Here is a 16,212-nt window from a genome sequence, read left to right as displayed (position 1 = left end):
TCATTCCCTTCCTTCTCTAAAGCGTAGCCACAGGGGACACGACTCCACTTTGCCCTCAGGCTCTTTAAAGCTGCTAATTTCATTTAGCTACTCAAATGATTTTTCTCCTGTTTTCTCCCTCCCTCCTTTCCTCCCTCTCCCCCTCCACCTTTTCTTGCTATTTGGAAGTTCTGGTTGAAAATTGAGGTCACACACTTAAGTGATATGAGTTAGTTTGTACTGAAGCTGCTGATGGCTGCATTGTCCATTCACTACGTTTTGGATCCGTGTTCATAAATCAGATGGATACAGATGTTGCTAGTGACAAGCTAGCCATCACTGCCATGTTATGTGGAGCTCTGACAATAATAGAGACTGGCTGCTTTGCCTCTGATGCGCTAGTTAGCTAGAAAAGCTAAAAACCAACAAACTCGTTCTAACTACAGTCCTGTCTTAAACTACAGCTTAACTTAAATGAGTTAACTAAGCTGGAAACCATCAAATGATGAAGTTCACTAAGGTCAACGGTGTTACCCGAGGAAGGACGGAGGGAAGATAAAACAAACAGCAGTAGAAGACACAGAAGAGGAGAGGTAATGTCTTTCTCTACAAGTTGACTACCAACATACCTTTTTCAATAACTATGTCAAAGCTAGAAATTAATTTAATAAGTGGAATCATGTTCCAGGGACCTGGATGTCTCACTGTCTCACTGGGACATTAGAGCAGAGTCCTTGTTAATGTTGTACTACCAACCCTCTGAATTAATAGAGCTGTGTCCAGTGAAAGATGCTACTGTCAGACATTTCATTTGAGTGTTTGAATTCTGTGTGTGACATTCATTCCCTAGATAGTGTCCTCTAGACGAGTGTCTATGTCATACGCACTACTCTCTGCTAACAATCCCACAATGCATTGTGTTGCAACAGTTCTGAACACCGCACGTCTCAGTGATGAACTAAAACGACTCAACATAGTTTTACCTTTAGACCCTTAACCTGCAGACATTTTGACTTGTTCTAGTGGAAGAGCAGAGACACAATACAGTGATCAGTGACACAAATCAAATGTTTCTTTGTTTATGGCGTCCAGACCAGCCGGGGGGGTTTGATTATGTTTTATATTTTACAGACAAATGTTTCATCAATTGAGCTTCAAGACTTTATTTTCAACTTTGTTAATACTAAATATGTATATTACCTGTTTTAAAACCATGCTGTTTATCATGTTACTGTGATGGACTATAAAGCAGAAGATGTTGGATACTGACCCACATATTGTGTTTCTATAATACTCTGTTAATGGTGACCAGACACCACGGAAAATGTGGGACAGTTCCGAATAACAAGCAGTCCTCCCGAACCCTGTCCTGATTGTCCCGAAAATCAGACTAAACCCAGATTTGATCAATAGCCAATAAAACATGAAACAGTAGATACCTGCGGATCATTGCTGCACACAGGATCCAAACAAAACCTTTCGCCAAGTCAGCAGGAAATAATACAACTAGAAGTATCAATCTGTTCATTGAGACTGAATGTAATGCGCTGGAGGTCACATGACCTCGTCTCCTGTCCCTAATTTAACCCCTTCTGATCCCCCTAATCTACTACTTCAACATAAATTCATTCATAACGTTATTGTTAACACAACATTTGCTCTCTGCTGGTTAAAGCTGAATAGAGATGAACTAAACCTCAAGGTGACCACTGCACACGCACACACACACACACACACACACACACTGGTGGACAGTGAGCTCCCCACAGTGACTCTCCCAGAAGCCCTTTGGCTGGTGACATCACCACAGAGCTCCCTGTGTGTGTGTTTCAGAGGGAGACAGACTGTGTGTGTACACTGACACATGTGAGCGACAGCCCTGTAATCCTCAATGGCAACCTCAGACCAACAGTGTGTGTTACTGGCTCATGTTGAGCCACAGTGGTTGTCTGAGGTATTTGTTCACAGTGGGCCCAAACCAGGCCCACAAAGCTCAGCTCGTCCTGTATGTGGTTCCGCTCTAAACCGCACTACGGTGCTCTGGTAGGCAGACGCATGGTTTGGTACAGCAGGAGCCCTTTCATAACGATCTGCTAACACAAAGTGAGGGTGTAGTCCACATTAGACTGGAGAGATGAAAGTTCATCCTTTGGATAAGTAAGGACTTCTATTTTGCATATGGATTATTGTTTATTGGACTTTAGAGACTCCCATGAAGAAGACGACCACAGAGTTGTATTACTGTATTCAACCTATATCTACAATGTGTGCTGTGTAATATCCATGCAGCTGCTCGCTGTCTGACACATCGCTGTGCTCATCCTCACCTTTCACCATTCCACAATGCTAAAATGTTTTGGAGTATGAATACTAAATTAATTTCTTCATTTTAGAGATTCCCCCAGAATGTGGTTTTCAAGTTTTCAGGGGTTCCTCCTGTGTAAAATAAGAGCCCTCATATTAAGCTCACCAGGGACGGGCTTCAGTGTAACCGGCCTCCTACTTGTTATAAATTACAATGTACGTATTGCTGTATTTGACACGGCTTGTATTTTCTCACAGCCGTCCCTTGCAGTGTAACTAATGGAAAAACAATGTGCCATGCTCCATGAAGGTGCACTTTGTTGTATGCAGGGACAAGAGTCTCAGGGTCATAAACATCCAGTTTCAGTTCTACACTATAACCATGAAGAGGAAAAAGAAGTGACGCCCCTCTCTCTCTGCCAGCGGCTGTCTGTCCCCGTCGTCCCCTGAGCTGAGGCCACCCTGAGGCCAGTGACAGTGGCACGGTGAGGATCAATACCACACACACACACACACACACACACACACACACACACACACACACACACACACACACACACACACACACACACACGCTGCCACCCTGAGCGAGGGATCGATGGAGGGATGGGGAGAGTCTGGGGAAAAGAAGACCTCCTCTGGTTTCTCATCAGCACCTTCAACACTTCATCACTGGAACTAAAGCATCTATAAACATACATCCGATCTGGTGCTCTGATCGTAGTTTAAAGTGGCAATCTTGAAGATTTTTATTTCAGTAAATGTCTGTTGAGTCACTATCTATCCCCTAATGAGGTAACACCATGGTGAGCTGCTGGATGAAGACCTGCAGGCCACAGGCTGCACACCGAGGTACCAGACTACCCTGAGACCTGTGCCGTGTGCAGCACAATGATGGACACAGGCAGCCTGATCTCACAGAAGGACCTGGACTTGCTAACAGAGTGTTACCTGCTGGTGTCATGTAGTGTGTTATGCCGAGTCCATCAGGATCCTTTGTTGAGGTGGACAGATGAGTTCCCAGGTTCAACAGAAACATGTTTTAACATAAGTTCATATTGAGTTCACTATTATTTATGTATTTATTATTATTTAAAATTAGGATGTTGTTGTGGTGAATACCTGAACATCTTCCTTTAAAACTCTTTATTATTTAGAGAGAAAGAATTTGATGAAAAAAACAAAATTATACCAAAGTATTTAGTAAAAGTGTCTGAAAGTATTCAGTGATCAAATCAGATTGTTATACCCTGAAATGACTTTAAAGCCTGATTCATTTTTATTAATGAATTGTGCATACAGATATAAGGGCAACAGGAAAGTGATGGAATTACAGTTGAAAATATGAATTTAGAAGATGAAAATGTAATTTATTAGATCATTGAATACTCTAATCTTAAAGTAGATAGGGAATTTAGGATTTGGAAAGAGATAAATTAAATTCCTGTGCTTAATCCAGTATTAACAAGTTCCAAGAATCTGCGATGAAAGGTCACATTTCATAAATAAATTGCCTTCAATAGCCTCAAAGGCGCTATCAATCCCATGAACACACATGTCCATAACTCATGGGCCGTCAGTGTCAGTAATATTATTCACTGAAACATGTGTCTCATTGTCCAAACACTGAGCTCAGTTATTGTTTCACACACATTTAGGATTTCGTTATCGTTGTTGTTAAATCCTTTTGAAGCTGATACTCACACATTTCAGTGTGATGTAGAACTTTCTACAGTTGTTTCATGATTTTAAGGAGCAGCACTTTATGTCTCCTGTGAGAAATGTGTTCAATGAAGTTTCCTATAATTATAATCATCATCTTTAATGAAAGAGCAACAGTCCAATGGGGCGTTTGGTGGTATATTGTGTCTTATTACATCTGTGTGCTTAGTCATGGCTGTCTCTGATCATGTTCATCAGATCCTCTGTTCATTATGTGATCCAGCACATTTGGGGAAAAGGAAAAATGATGTGGAGGTTTAAGAAATCCCCTCCAGTAATAAGAACTGCAAATGTAAAAGGTTGGATTGCTATTATTTTAAATTAGAAACACACACATACACACACACACACACACACACACACACACACACACACACACACACACACACACCAAAGCAGACATGGAAGAGTCAGTTCAGACACTTCAGAGCTCAGTAGATTTGTATCGAAGCACTCTCATCAATTGATCAATGACGGAGAAGTTAGCAATTGTCTCTAGTTAACAGAGTAGCCGATTCTACTGCACACACAAACACACACACACACACAGATGCACACACACTTCATCTATAATTCATGGGGTGTATTGTGCGGATGCAGTTAACTGCCGCTTAAAAGTAATTAATTGATTTTCTGACATATCAGTTAGCAGCAGCACCAAATGACACACACACACACGCACACACACACGCACCCACACACACACACACACACACACACACACACACACACACACACACACACACACACACACACACAGGATAAAATGCAGACTTGCACAAGGATGTCCGCTCACACACATGCCCAACACACTGATATTGATGCACTTCCAGATTACACACGCGTACACAAAAGACTCACACGCATGGTTGTATGGTGACACACATGAACACATGAACACTTAGCTGTATACAGTTGTAACATAACCTCTTTTCACAACACACACACACAGGTCGTCTAAATAAAGTCTTTATTGTGAATATTATTGTGAATATTGTCAATAAAATGCTTAATTTGCATCAAAAAACATGATGTCAAATTCAAATGTGAATTTCCACTGATGTTTTTATCAAAAAGAGGTCTTTCATGTCCGTTATTCTACCAACTATATATTGACTTGTGTGTTGTTACTGATTACCATTTTTGCTCAGATACATGCTTTGCACACGTGCACCCTTCCCTGCATGGGGCCACTCAGCCTGCTGGATTACTTTATGGCACAGAGGGGCGTTGCTTTATGGCATTAACCCGGAAGGGGTGCTGTTGTAAAGCTTTCAGTGCTTCTACCAGCGGCAGATGGAGGAAGAAGTGAAAGGGTGATTGTCAGTAAAGATCAGCAGAGGTCAGCATGGGTAACTAAGAATCAGTTTTACATTAAGGAACTTCAGGTCTTGAAGAAGAACTGTGAAGATGAGGTAACATGATAGATCTTGCTCTATTTTTAAACTAGTCAGGAAGCCGACAACATAACTTTGTTTTTAACATTAATAAACATTACAAGTCACGTCTGTCCCTAGTCCTGTCATCGATTCCTGTGGCATCTGGTATTTCCTTATCTTGTGAATTAAGATGTAGACAGGAAGTAGCAGAGTCTGTGTTTGTTCCAATCAGCAAAGTCCCTGAACCACTGAGAAGTCCTGAACCACTGAGAAGTCCAACATTCCAGGTGTACGTCACCGGTAGTTTAGTTCCCTAATGGCAGGTCCTGCAGTGAAAAAGCCCTATAATACACTAACATGTTTGTTAACAACTTCAGTTTAAAGAGTTTAAAGGTTCTCTATACATTCAGAACATTAATAAAGCAGCAAACAACCTTTATATATGTAAAGATATAGAGTAATGGCTTCCTGAGCAGAGAATGAAGTCTCTCTCCCTCTGTGTGTGGAGAGCTGGCCGCACTTGCTTTTAGTTCATAAAAGTGCATGTTAGTGCATGTGAGCGTGCCCCACTTGTTAGCTCACAGCCGCTCTGCACTGCTCTCATTCGGTTACAGCCGTCCCGACTGACAGCGTTGTCATGGAGGTGTAAGCCCACCCTCCTGTCCCCCCTCAGCTCAACACTGTTAGCTCTGTCAGCACTGTTGCTGTTGTTTGCACTGTTAGCGCTGTTAGCTTCTAGCTGAGCCGCTGCCATGTTGAGAGCCGTGTGGTGCCAATATAAATGCTCTGAGTTCCACATAGAGAACCTTGAGGTAAATATAATATTGGGAAGCAGGTTGATTTGTTGTTACATCAAACACCAAATTGGAAAAAAAGTTTCAACAATCCCGTTTTCTTAGTGTAAATTCAAACAGTAAAAACACAGCAGACAGCAGCCAGGAGGCGTGTTCATGTGTGAACGCAGGTCAACAGCAGTCACAGGACTCTTATCTGATTGGCTGCGGGTTCTCTCTGGCTGCACTTCGCCGCTAAAAGTTAAACTATCCCCAACTCTTAGTTTGCTCACTGAGCTCAGAGCGTCCACAGACGTTGCATGGCACCTGTTTTCAGCATTAGTCCTTTGTGTGTGTGTGTGTGTGTTGAATTATTCAACCGGCCTCTGTGATGAGAGGAGATGGGCTTATTCCTGCTAAACTAAAAATTGATTTTCTGACACAAGAAATGAAGGAGAGAGAGACAGAGAGAGAGAGACACACACACACAGACAGTCAAAGTTAGTTAAATGTTCATTCTTCCAACATAGAAACGTAGAAACGGAAATAGACAGAAGTGAGCAGTGTTTCTGAGAGGGAGAGAGAGAGACAGGATGAGACAGAGAGACAGGATAAGACAGAGAGACAGGGTGAGACAGAGAGACAGCATGACAGATAGAGAGAGGAAGATAGAAGAGCCTCAGGCTGTGTTTAGTGCAGTTTGAATGGCTGAGCAGGTGCATTAGAGCAGAAACCTTTAACTCTCTCATACACACACACACACACACACACACACACTCACACATTGCCGGCTGGACAGGGAACATGAACGTCACAACTGATCAGATACGTTTACTGCAAGGACATCCAATTCTGTCCATTCCGTGTGTGTGAAGTAGACAGAGAGGAGTGAACTCACAGTAGGGCCACGTCAACACACAGTTTACCCTCCATGTTGGCCTTCTGTTCACATCATAGTGGAGCTTCTAAAAATAGTAAATATAATATATAATATAATATATACCATTACTTCTGTTAACAGGGATGTTGAGATGCCAACAGAAACAACCCTGAGGGACAGAACAGAGGTTTGCAGTAACCAGTAACCTCGACAATAGTCACCAGTGATGTCAGAACAGTCCAACCAACCAACCGTTGCATTTCCAACGAGACTCAAGACAAAGCTCATTTTTGTCTCGCATTACTCAAAACGCACCAGAGAGGAGGAGGGGCTTACCTCAATGTAGATACCAGGCGGTAACCACCTGTTCTGCCAAGTGAAACCAATGCTTCATGTCTTAAAGCTGCATTCTCTCTAGTGACCAGCAGGGGGCGACTCCTCTGGTTGTATTGAAGTCTATGAGAAAATGACTCTACTTCTCTCTTGATTTATTACCTCAGTAAACATTGTAAACATGAGTTTATGGTGTCAATCTCTAGTTTCAAGTCTTCTTCAATACAGCATGATGTTCATTTAGTAAATGATGGTCCATTTAGAGTCAAACAGACCATAAAGCAGGGGATGCTTTAGGGCGGGTTCATGTGATTGACAGGTCACTGCCTCTACCAGAGCCATATACGGTGTCTCTACGTCACTCCTTCGCATTCCAAATATGGTAACGTCCGTTCATCGGTTGCAAAAACAACAACATGGCGACGGCCGTAATCCAAGATGGCGACGGCAAAATCGCCGAACTCAAGGGTACAAAACGGCAGTCCACAAACCAATGGGTGACATCACGACGTCCACTTCTTATATACAGCACATTTGCATGAATTAGTGTCTTTACATTGACTTTGAATGTTCTCGTTACATTCTACAGCCATGCTAGCAGCTCTGTGAGGCTGTACAGAGGCACAGTGGTGCTATGAGCTAGATGCTAACATGTGTTCCTTTTACTGTGACGATTGTTACCTTAACCTTAAAGTGCACAGCTTAACACCCAGCTTTAGCTTGAGCACACCCCCTCACAAATTCCAAAAATGCATTCTGAACCTTGACACACATCACCCCCAAATCCTCCCTTCAGCCCCCCCCCCCCCCCCCCCCCATACCCCGCGAGTGCTGACACTCCCACCCAACCCCCCCACAGCTCGAGCTCTGTCAGGTTGTTACTCCGGTCTTCCTCTATCTGTCCTCCCGTCTAAACCGACACACTTTAGACGTTTTAATGGTCATCAAGAATGAATGTGACATCACCTCAAAGTGTCCCATGTTACATCAGCGTTTTTTACACATCATTTGGGGTCAAGTGAACCAAATAACTGTATTTCTCTGCAGAAGAAGACCTTCTTCTTCTATTGGAGGCAGCCCTCTAAATCCCTCCTGCATGATCTTCAGTTGCATCATATCCCCAAAGCTTTGTAATAATTTAATTATTAGGTTTTTTAATGAATTTCAAAGTCACGCATTGTTATATACTTATACATAATGATGGTCTTTATCAGATCTAATGAAATGCGTGGCCTCCTTCAGCACACTGGCTAGTGTTATTTTAGTAGTATGTGTGGATGCAAACGGGGGCAGCAGTGGATGGAGGGATGAGAAGAGGACTGAGGAGGAGATCCTCGAGGGTCCGTAGAGATCAACAGAGAATCAGGACGTCTTTTAAAACCTATGGTTACAGCTATTCTTGGGGATGTAAACTAAATTACATAACTGTACTGTGATGAAACACATCATGGTGTTCATATTTACATTTCTTACCCAAATAATACAAATTAAAAAATTACATTTTTAAATAATTTGCGTTAATTTAGCAAAAGAAATGTCGGAATTGTACTTTTCAGCAAATCATGTTGGATGTTGAAGTTTATGAAGTTTGCGTTTGGCCCGTCCACCACCACTTCCAGTCGCCCTTTGTGGACTTTTCACTTATTATACTCAGAATTATACCACATCATTTCAATAACGGTCGCTTGATATGCTAACTCACTTCCTCTAAACAAAAAACATTGACATTCAACTGTCTGTCTGGGCCGTTTGAAAAGTTGAAAGTACGCCATATATTTTTTAAAATCACCCCTGAACCTTGTAAGGCCCATGCTGAGATACGAACGACCTGTTGGGACGTATCTATGTCTTCAAACTTATATCAAAAGGCCAGAGGATGTTACTGAGGAACTCGTGCCTCACACATCCATGCCCCAACCCCAGTATCAGTGTCATCATGCAGAAAGCAACGTCTTGGTCTGATTTGAATAAATGAGTTACTCCACTGGTAAGCTACAGAATGATAGAAAAACCTCAGCTGCCCTTGAAATACAAAAGTCACATATAAGATGTGTCTGACGTTGTTGGAAAAGCGTCATCTGTATGCTTTATCCTCACATGCATGCTCAGTGTATGTGAACTTTCTTGGGAAATGCATTTTCAGCCAAGGTAGTGTGGACGGATATAATGTCTGAAACAATCGTCTGGACAGAGATCCCTTTTCTTTTAAAATGCTACTTTCAACAGTAGTAGTGTGAATGAGTCAGGGTGCTTTTGGGGGACGGAGTGCAACAGTTTGTTGTGACACAGCAAACATGTTATTTAATAAAGCAGGACATGTGTTACTGTAGCTCAGTAGTGTAAGGGGACGAGCCCTCCATTCATTTAATGAAACTGACTTTTAAAAGTCACTGTGTGTAAATGTAAAAGGAAATCTATATTAGCACAACTTCTTGCATTGTTGTATTTCCGACAACTGCACTATCCTACTGTAAATAACACTTTACTTACTAACTATACAGCAAGGGTACATATATATCAAAAATAAAGATTTGAGGATAAACTAATTCGGGGAAATTCTTGCTGCTAACAACTGCTGGTTTTGGATTAACTTTGTGTCCAAGGTACAGGTTTATCATGGTTAGTTCATTTTAGTCAGAGAACACTGTTCATTACTAACAGGCACAAGTAGATACAAAGGCTACAGCTCAATACACCAGTCACTATAGACCACCACAAAAATCAATTTGTGTTCCATGGCCTAGATCATTTGTGACAGTCAGAGAAGCAGACACCATTCACACCCCTTAGGCTTTGGTTACTTTGTGCTTCTTCTAGCATGCACGTGTGTGTGTGCATGTTTGCATGCTAAGTAATCTGACAGATTCTGGAAAACAGAACTGGATCATCAAAGTGGAAGGAACCAGCAGAAAGAGCCAATCAGACAGCCTAAACCCAACCACACAGGGACACACAGAGTCCCAAACGAGCCAATGAATAAATCAGAAGGCTTAGTCGCTGGGCGGAATTTACAATACCGAATAGAAGGGCGCTAATGGGTACGGGCCACACATACACACACATTAAGGCAACACTTTGCATTCACTTGTTAACCACAATGTGGGGACAAATGGGGATGGAGGGAAGAAAGGGGGTGAGGAGGAGTGAGAAAAGGGTGAGTCGACTCTTTGCATGACTTCTTCGTTAACCACAGCACTGAAGGGACCTCGCCTCGCCTCGCACAGGACACCTGTCCCACCAGACTTTACAGACATGCTCTCGCCATCTCGCCCATTAAGGCTGAGGGGAACCAGTGTGGTTTGGAAGAAAACGGGTTGGAAACATTGCAAAAGCTCCGGATGATCAGAGGCTTCATCGATCGCCAGATGGCTGTTTGCTGTTGGCGGTTTCTTGAAACTTCGGAAGAGGTTAGAGTCAACAGCGAAGTGTAGCGAAGGGCGACTGAAAATAGAGATGGGTGACGACATCTTTTAAAACCAACGATCCCAACAAACAGTTGTTATAGTTTATTGTGAAAGTGCAAGAAACAATGAACCATACCACAGTGTGCACCCAATTGGATTGGGTGCACACTGTGGTATGGTTTCAGCTTTACCATTAATTTAGGTCTGTGGCCTAGCTGGTGGTCCCCCTGACACACACACACACACACACACACACACATACACATACTGGAGCTGGTCAACATGTTGATACTCTCATCTGCAACGAGCATCAAGCACATTACCCACAGTTTGCCCAGGGTTTTGCCTCTCAGGCGACATGCAACCTCATTGCCAGAGGTTGTTGAGATTGCAGGCCTCCACCCATTAAAACAAAATACATCAATCATCAAATTAATAAAGCTCTCTGGTCTATATATATTTACAATAGAGAGCTTCAGGAATGAGTCCTAAATCCCAGAAATGAGTTTTTACACGTCGTGTTCCCTCGTCTAGAAGTCAAAGTGTTGCTTCACTGTGTTTTTGGTTAGATGTCTGAAATAAGGTCTGTAATTAACAAGCTGAAGAGATTTTAACGTTAAGTTCTCCAATATAAAATAGGTCAGTAAATACTCCTCTGGTTAATTTAGAAGCTTTGACGTGTCTTAAAAAAGAGTCTAGATGAGACGACTGAATGTCCTCACTAACACTAGTCCTCCTTTAGCTTAGTGGTGGAGACGTGAAGTCCCGAGGTGTTGATTTGTTAAAGATTATCTTGATGTACAAATTGTGTAAATGTCATGAATGTTTGTTTGCCACGGAGATTATTTTCTGCAGTAATCCAACATCCAATGGAAGAAAACTATTGGCTTTTAGTGGAAGGAACCACCTACAAAAATACGTCATCCCTGCAGCTCTCTGCAGCCAAACCAACATGTGTAAAGAGTGAGGTGTTACTGCCCAACACTGCTCACTGTTCAATCACAAAAGTCCTATTATGGGTGCTTGATGGATCACAATTGATTTCAGTGGCCTTCAATGAAATCTCACAGACTGTTCAGCCAACTTAAACTTCACTAGTGAACAGGAAGAGGACGGTACGCTGCCGTTCCTCAACACCTGTGTCAACATATCCTCATAAAACACTTCCTATATATATATCTTACGAGAGGTTATTTCTTATTTTATGTGTGTTCTCCTACAAACGCAACACCAGCGATCACAGACCCCTACGGTGCACAACTTGTTCAGGCAACAAAACTTGGTTGAGTTTTATTTAGTAAATGATCGTGGTTTGGGAATGAGGCCAATAAAAGTCCAAAACCCTTCTCTAAGAAATATCAGCATGTATGAAACTGCATCCGTCGAATGTTACAAGACAGCAGGGCAGACGCTGTCCAGAGCACGCTGATATTAAAGCATTGAAGCGATTAGGCAGGCGGTCGGAAGGAAGTGAGAGAGGGCAGCAGAGAGGGAGGAGACGGAGGAGGATGAAAAAGAGGAGAGGAAATTAAGGGATCTTTATTGGAGCTCCGTCTTCCTGCTGCAGCTGACGGAGGAGCACAGGAGGAGGACAGGAGGAGGGGGACGCTGTAAAAAGTGAAGCTAAGCTCTTGCCAAAAGAATGCACTGTAACTTGGGCAAATACTGTTTTCTGATCCAGCACACGATCTCCAGATTCAGTGTGTGCAGCTCTACTGGAGAGAAGAACTGCATTCGTCCAACACGTTTCCCTCAAACTAGTTATAACACTGATTTCCAGCTATAGATATAGATTTGACCTCATTCAAGACCTCTTTTACAATATTATAAGAATGTGGTTGAAGGAAAGTAGGGAAGGCGGCAGTTTTTTAACAGACGGACTAACAATTTGTGGGTTTGGGCTTTTTCTTGGGTTTGTTGACATTAGAAAGATATAAACCAATTCAAATGTACCTTTTTTATGCATTTACTTTAGACATATGTGTCAGATGTACCACCTATGATATGATGGAGTCTGATAACATATTTAGATTTCATGAAGAAACACTGCATATGTTATTCATGATTATTGAGATAATATCAGCATCATTCCATATCATATCACTGATACATTTAGAATGGCATTATTTTCTTGATCGTGCCTTGAAATAAATGAAATTCACCAAAAATAAAACGAACCGGACGATGTGGGAATCCATGATAAAACCAGCAGCTGAGTGTTGACATTTCTTACAGGGGGAGGTGCACAGATCTAACAACAGAGCCCGACTGTGTGATGTGTGGCCAGATCACCACATGGGAGCCACTGTGTGTGTGTAGGTGTGTAGACTGCATGTGTGTGTGTGTGTGTGTGTGTGTGTGTGTGTGTGTGTGTGTGTGTGTGTGTTGAATCCGAATAAGGAGAAGATGGATCCATAGAAAGCATTCTGTGCTTATTCCCAGCCTTCAAAATGAGAGCCAGAGATCACAGCTGGACAAATGACCAAAAACACAGAGAGAGGGAGAGAGAGAGAGAGAGAGAGAGAGAGAGAGAGAGGGGTGGGGGGGTGTTGGGTGAGAGAGAGATAGAAAGAATGGATGAGAGACTGTGTTGGACAGCAGGAAGTGACACACACACATGCACACGGGCTCCCCCCGGAAAGAGAACTGTAATTTAAAACAAATGTCCTGCATCTCTACACGCCTTCATCTCCACTACAAGTAATAAAGTCAACTATTTATGGCCATGTTACACTTAAAAGAGCAAACTCTTTGATTGGGCTCCTACCTCAACGTCCCTTCTCCACAGATCAGTAGAGCGCCTTGGTAGCCAAGTGCTTACAGAGCACGCCATATGACCACGAGTGTGGGTTTGATTCCGGCCTCTCGCTCCTCCAGATCTACACTGTGCTCTGTTGAAGGAAGATAATGGAAGAAGGTGGTGCAATTTCAACAAATGAAATGTATGGATTGAAGCTACAGCACATGTGTGGAGGCTAAGGGTGCAGCTAAGGTGGAGGAAGAGACACAGGAAAACAAACAGAGCCACTCTTACATGCACAGACTCGGTGGTAAGGTGTAGAGAGCTGTGGCTCACTCAGCAGCAGAGGGGCGGTCCCTGAGGATTTAAAGCCCTTAGATGGAAGTAATATGTGTCATAATAGTTTGACACTCTATTGTTTACTATACTGGTTCCTCACCTGTGGTGGTTTGGTCTAGTCTAGCCTCCCATAGACATTGTTAGGGGACTTCAAGGCTCGGGTGGACAAAATAAAAATAAAACTTATCTGGCCGTGCAGACAAATAATCTCTCAACATCCAGAAAATGTACATTTCTTTCCAATCACAGCTCGGTGTCTACGTCTCTTAATACCACAGAAAAAGAAGAATGTGAGAATGTAATAAAATGTTTAGTGTGAACACAGTTGGACCAGCTGACGACATGTTTTACATCGCTCCGCTCTGCGGTGTGAACACACTGACCAGTTGAGAAATAGTTGTACACAGTGAATTGAAGGGAGGAGTTTCTGGTAAAACAACACGACTAATTTCTCATAAGTCCATCCTTCCTCTCTCTCATCTACTCTATCCCTCTTTCCGTTCTCTTCTCACTGACTTCCCAACATGGTGCCATCCTCTTGTAAGCAGATGTGTGTGTGGGAATAGATAGATAGATAGATAGATATGTACTTTATTCATCCCCAGGGGGAAATTTGTAAATCAAATGCAGGACAGAAGTACCCTCTTACAGCATTTCATTTTTGAAGATTAAGTATTATTATGTTCATATTGAGCGATTACAACCCTCACAATTTGTGAATACTAATGTTCAGTGCCAAGGCAGGAAGTAGTTTGTCCTCCGTGTGGAGGTAAAGTCAGAGTGTTCAAGACAGAGGTTCAAGGTGGAACACGGTGATGGTGATTCACACTTTCAGATGAGACCATCCTGTCACATACAACTGATGGTTTTTTTCCTTCTGGGTGGACGGACAGATGGACAACCTGAAAATGATGCCTCTCTCCACAGAGGTGGAGCTGCAGGAGAACAAGATTCAATCGCATACAAGTACAACACTGTGATATAAAAACACTCTATTAGAACCAAACACTTTCTCCTTCATGTTCCTCCTCCTTCCCTGTTCCTGTTAATTAATAGGCTACTAAAACAACAATTTCCATTTATTACACACACACGCGCACACACACACACACACACACACACACACACACACACACACACGCACACACACACAGTTGAAGTCCAGTGAGCCCTCTCTTGTGGTTATTTATTGTAAAACTCGGCTGGGTTTATGGCTTTGGTAAATTTGTGCGTGTGTGCATGTGTGTGTGTGTGTGTGTGTGTGTGCGGTTCACCATCATGGCTAACTAATATACTGTAAATGCAAAACTGGATGCCACACACAGATCCTCTCTTTCTCTAGTTTTAGTTATTCATTTACAAACATTTCTACATTCAAATGGTATATTATGTGTATTATATGTAATATTTTATCATATTACATAATGATGTATAAACAGAATCAATGTCTGCAAGGTAAAAATAAACTATGTACATGTTCCCTATAAGCTAGCAGCAACATTAATGCTCTGCTGTTGGTGTGTGTGTGTGTGTGTTTGTGTGTTGAATGTGAGGCCTTGTCTTTCTAACGGTCTCTCTGCCACACACATCCTCCTTGCTTCCTTCTCACTATCTCTAACCCTCTCACACACACACACACACACATGCACACACACACACACACACACACACACACACACGGCCAACAGACATTTTGACACAGTGAAACAGCCTCTGTTAGTCAAACAAGAATGAGCAAACTGCCGTGTGTTCTTTAAAGGAAAACATGTAACTGACAAGCAATAGCACAAAATGGTTTTTCTTATAGACTTCATCATTTTAAAATGCTCCTTTTACAAAAGTTTGCCTCATGACATTTTTACTGATGACTTTTCATGACAGTTGACACCTTCCAGTCAATCAAAGTTAGCTCTTATTGTGAAAATACGATTTGTTATATTACATTTCATAATAATGTATTCATAAATGTGTACACATATGACTAGTCATGCCATAGTGACTTATGTATTCCATATTAAAGTGGCATGTTTTGTTGGCTCTGCGGTCGCACAGACAAATGGACGCATTGAACAGGAAACAGACCGTTCAGGTTTAAGACACGCTGTTGAATAAAGAAGGAAAAGCTTCTCATGAGGGTCTGTGGTAGTTAACCGATCAGACACAAAGCATGATGATGACAATAAAGGACTACTGATTCAAGTAGCTGTTAGCTGTGCATCATCAGAGATCTAGCTCATTTACAACAAATCATACACATACTTTACCAATTCAGCAATGTTAAAATACTCCAGTAACATTAAAGTCCTGCATTACACAAGTATTTATACAAATGAATCTCAGGGGTTGTGACATGATTAAG

At 42.2% G+C, this 16,212-nt stretch overlaps 1 protein-coding gene across 7 annotated transcripts in view; it reads right to left on the bottom strand.

Annotated features, from left to right (window-relative positions):
* The window catches only part of runx1 (RUNX family transcription factor 1), a 53,296-nt gene that overhangs the window by 28,259 nt on the left and 8,825 nt on the right, over positions 1-16,212 (bottom strand). For 2 of the 7 annotated variants that reach the window (XM_076094259.1, XM_076094266.1), the window contains exon 3: positions 13,542-13,665. The exons of 4 other annotated variants lie outside the window; for them this stretch is intronic. The gene's annotated coding sequence lies outside the window, so the exon portion shown is untranslated. Of the gene's footprint in view, positions 1-962; positions 8,162-13,541; positions 13,666-16,212 lie in introns of those variants that run through there. One more of the 7 variants, XM_076094261.1, reaches the window with a different exon arrangement.

Source organism: Anarhichas minor, unplaced genomic scaffold (genome assembly GCF_050575085.1).
Source record: "Anarhichas minor isolate MPS153535 unplaced genomic scaffold, ASM5057508v1 ptg000018l, whole genome shotgun sequence".
NCBI lineage: Eukaryota > Metazoa > Chordata > Actinopteri > Perciformes > Anarhichadidae > Anarhichas > Anarhichas minor.
The sequence above is the reverse complement of the archived record's forward strand: the minus strand, read 5'-3'. Positions and strand labels throughout refer to the sequence as shown.